The sequence below is a fragment of the Pygoscelis adeliae genome, unplaced genomic scaffold, assembly GCF_000699105.1.
Source record: "Pygoscelis adeliae isolate BGI_AS28 unplaced genomic scaffold, ASM69910v1 Scaffold270, whole genome shotgun sequence".
Lineage (NCBI taxonomy): Eukaryota > Metazoa > Chordata > Aves > Sphenisciformes > Spheniscidae > Pygoscelis > Pygoscelis adeliae.
Genome location: NW_008823916.1, coordinates 2,320,057 through 2,324,830, shown reverse-complemented (window position 1 = coordinate 2,324,830; position 4,774 = coordinate 2,320,057).

The following is a 4,774-nucleotide window of genomic DNA, read 5'->3' as shown; positions in this document are numbered from 1 at the left end:
GGTTAGAGACAGATCAGGTGCAGTACAAGTTAAAGAGGTGGAAATTTCACACCCCTGAAACTCCAGGCAAAGTTGCCATGACTTCTGCAATTCCAGCCTTCCATGCAGCACTTTTCAGGCACATTACTTTTGATGTGTAACAACTTCGGGTTTTTTAGTTCGGTATCCTCATGCTGCCTTTCCTACATACCTATCCCTTGGCATCTACAAAACCCATCCGCTATTCTGATCTCAAGCCACTCCCAGTCAAAGATTGACGAAGGAATTGAAGAGCTGTCTAATTTCAGGAAGCAGAGATGGACACATGAGGACATGCTGACTTTGCAAAGTTTTGAATGCAGGAAATACCATGCTCTTCTTCCCACAAAGCAGCCTTTGAAATAAACATTTCCTCGCTGAATTAGGAGACTTCTGCTGCTGAGCTTACGGGAATTCAAGTACCTTCACTTTTCTGAGCATTTCTTTGGCATTGCCATGCAAGGCACGAAGTCCAAACTAGACTTGCTTGTATTGGGAAGTCCACCAGCTCAGCAGTACACTGAATTCTGAATAGAACTCTACAAGAAAGCTTTTGGTTTGTATCTTGAATTCTGTAGTCAATAAAGCAATATATTTCACATTCAGGTCAAACAGAAACATTTTATTCAAGCCTAGAAGACCTTCTGTTTCACTCTCAGTTATTCAAGGATGCATTGTGCAGGCTTATTACATAGTATTTGTAAATTTTTCCCCTTGGGACTACACTTTTTGACAAATTTACAATTTCTGAAAACATTCACCAGCCTGTATTCACATTCACCAACCGTGTTTGCATTCAGCAAAGCCTAGGGCAGACAAACACTATGAGCAAAAGTCTGATGGACAAGTTTTGAGAGCAATAGTTCAATACCTCCTTTCATCCCACATACACTGTTCAGTTCTCCAGTTTACTGTTCACAGTATTAATAGTAAAGGGAAACTCTGGAGGGAAATGTCATGGAAGTTGCACTATGTCCTAGTTGCAACGAAAAGCTCCCTACCTAACACCCTGAAAGGTAACTGTAATATATGAAGAGTGATTTAGTTTCTCGATGTTTATCGGACCAAGTACTGCTGAATATAAACCGTCACTGATCATGGACTTTACAGCATGGGTTTATTTGTATCGTTTTGGGAGACTTCAGTGGCTTTTGCATTTTCATTTCATAATGATAAATTACCTGAAATCATTCCTCTCAGAACAGACTCCTCCAGCTTTGGCTCCTGCCTAGGATGTTTCCTTTTGTGTTGAAGTGATCAATGATCTGGTTGTAGCGAGGTGGGTGTTGGTCTCTTCTCCCAAGTAACAAGTGATAGGACAAGAGGAAATGGCCTCAAGTTGTGCCAGGGGAGGTTTAGATTGGATATTAGGAAAAATTTCTTCATCGAAAGGGTTGTCAAGCATTGGAACAGGCTGCCCAGGGAGATGGTGGAGTCACCATCCCTGGAGGTATTTAAAAGACATGTAGACGTGGTGCTTAGGGACATGGTGTAGTGGTGGACTTGGCAGTGTTAGGTTAACGGTTGGACTCAATGATCTTAAAGGTCTTTTCCAGCCTCAACCATTCTATGATTCTATGAAAATTGCAATAGAAAATTTCCTTGAGCCGTTGATATGTTAGAATAGAGTTTATTATCACTCGCAGTCCCAGCATATTGGAGCTGTGTAAAAGGTTTTGTAAATAATATTACACGGGTAGGAACTCATTTGATGCTGTGATACGTGGTGAATATTCCTAGCCAGGCAGGGTGAAATGAAGTAGCAGGAAGTGTGACCCTTTCTAGTAAGAGGCTTTCTCACTCTTTAATGTGTATTGGTAATTAATTAGAAATTTTAGTGGAGGAAACAGGATTTCAGTGGCTGATAATGGCACAATGTGTTGTCTTGTTTACGTATTATAATGGTTTGCTTTCATATACATCTATAATGAACTAGAAGAAGGCTTCTGCATGCAGTCTCCTAAATTCTGTTTCAGGTCCTGCTACAAGTATATTTTTGAGAGTGTATGAAAATTGCTGTTTAACACATTTCAGAGTGGAGGGTCAACCAGTAGTTATCCCAATCCACAACCAAAGGCAGTATCACCTCGTCGATCACTTTGGTGAATTAGAGAGTTAACCTGCTCTGCATGCCAGTTTTCCCAAGTATATATTAAGAACTTTTATTAAGTATCAGGATACTTATAGTTAGGAAACTCATGATCAGTTTAAATGTGTTTGTTTCAAGCATGGTCCCCTTAAAGCTGGTGGTTGCTCCAAACCCCACTCTTGCAATAATCTGCATAAGGGCTACCCTGTGCTTTATTAAATGGAAAATGAGAGGTGTTGTCTGACAGTGCCTTCCTTATAGTTAACAAATTTGTGTAAATATTGAAAACCAAGTCTGTATTGTCCTAAAACTCATACTCAGATCTCATTAAAATCAGGCTAAATCCGTTCGTCTTTTAGCTTTCAGGTGTATGTAGCAGAAGGAAATTAATTTAAAAATATCCATGGTTTGCCCAAGTGTCATTATCTTGGTGTCTAATCATAGTTCTTAATTTACATATGAGGAAATTGACACATGAAGAGGTAAATTTTCTCATTATCAAATGAATATCTAAGTTAGGCTGTAGCTATTGATTGCCAGTTTTAACCTTGACGTGTCATGTGTCAAGTTTCTCCTCTGTGTAAATGTGTAAATGTAGGATCAGGGATTAACCGCTGCTCACAAAGGGGCTACGAGGCTACTGATTTCTTCAGATCCACGTCGCTGAATCTGTGGGAAAGATCTTTTCAGCTTGGAGGTGTTTCTAAGCTGTTTATTTCAGGTCTTGCGTGCTCACTATTTGTGGTGTGTATCACTCAGGCCATTCCTCTTGGGCAGTTAGTTGTTCCAATTATTTTTAAGGAAGTTTTGTGCACAGCTCAGTTCAGTATCCTTTCCTCTGCTCAGGTGCCTCTTGACACTTCCTAGTGGTTTCAGCGTTAGTTTATATGCAGACAGAGTACAGATTTAGCCCTCCTTCCCTAGGTTTTTAGCTGATTTTTTTGTCAGTGTATTTGTCATAGCCCAAGTGGTGTTTGCAACTGGATGCTGCTAATCGTTTACTATTCAGCACAGCTAGGAATGAGGTTTTATTTTTAGGTTCTGTCACTCTACGTCTTTCCATTTTAAGATAAATCCATCTCTGATGTCTCCTGTTTCTGAGCTACAAAAATCTGGGTTTCATTTCCAGTTCCAAAATGTTATTTCATTCATGTATTAACTTAGTCGTTAAGATCTCTCGCTTTTATTTATCAGACATTTCCAGAAGTTGTTTTTATTTCACTGAGCCCCAGCAGAACCTCTAGCACACGCTGGCTCCATCTCAGCCCTCACAGTGCAAGAGGACTGCTGATTGTTGACTGTATTACTTTACAAATAACCTTTATTTAGATCCAGACTGGTGATCTTAATGCATTCAATAGGACCAGTTTATCTCAGGGAAACATTTAGTGGTGGAGTGTGTGGACAACCTTGTTGATGCTGGGAGGCAGGGGATGGGAGGAAGGATTCTTTTGCTTCCATCTTTCTACCAGCCTAAAATCTTCCCAGTAGAAGTTGTCTCTTCTGTCTTGATTTCCATCCAAATATTTCTCAGGAGTGTAAGCAAGGGGCTGGAGAGTTTCAATATAAACAATTTTTTTTTAGACATTTTTTCCTCTCCAGATCTCAGTTCTGGAAATTATTGTGATTTAATAATGTAGCACCATGCATTTTTTGGACTGATCTTTTCCCTAGTGATGCTGCAGGCAAGATTTAGACAAAGCAGCAAAGAACAACAATAGAACAAGAGGGGCATGTTGGACCACACCAGCCACAGTGATGGAAAACCGTGAGAGAAGTTTGATTTCTTGGGTGGCTCAGCTGAAGGCTGCAGAAGAGGTCAGACAGGTGGAGACAGAAAGAAGAAAAAGAGATCTCATGGAGCCAGGCAATAGCAGATGGTTCACTGAAAGCTTTGTAAATATTTGCAAGTTTGGCCTTAGCTTCAGATTTCTTGAAGAACCCAGATCACTCAAGCTGCACCTGATTGTACTGTGGGCAGCTGTATGCAGCTTTACGTGGTGTGGTGAAGCTTGTTCCGCTACTTGTAATAGCTTTTATAACATGACTGAAAAGCTTTTCTCCTTGTTGCCATTCTCTTTTTATATTTTATTTTTATTGTATTTCATGGAGGGGGGACTACCCTTATCTTGTACCATTCTAACGTTGTCATGGGAAACTGGTTTCAAAAAGGCAATTTCCTTCCCTCTCTTCCCCTCTTTCCCGCAGATGCAAGTGTATCTACACAGCGTGTGCCCTCCTTTCTGCACCTGCAGCTCTGCCAGGAGAGCAAATCGATTAGACGCAGTCAGAGCTACCTGTATCTGCCCAGCAGTTGTAAGGGAAACAAGATGATCCCATTTGAAACATACAGAAAGTTAGTTGTTTATTTGCCTGTTTCTGTGTTCTGCTGAGAAATTGTATGGCTTAATGCAGTTGTCGCAAATATTTAGGATCTCAGACCCTTTATGGTCCCCAGTGTTTCTCAAGGGTCAAACTTATAAATGAAAATAATTTATAGATGACACTTTTCCTTCAGCAGGCGACTTACTGCAGCCTTGTGAGTTACAGGTTGTCCAACTGCCAGTTTGGGAACTGTCAGCACAGACAATAAAGAACTGATCTGGGTGTCATAAGACACGGTTTTCTTTCTGGATTCCCCATTGATGATTTGGGACAAGTCACGCC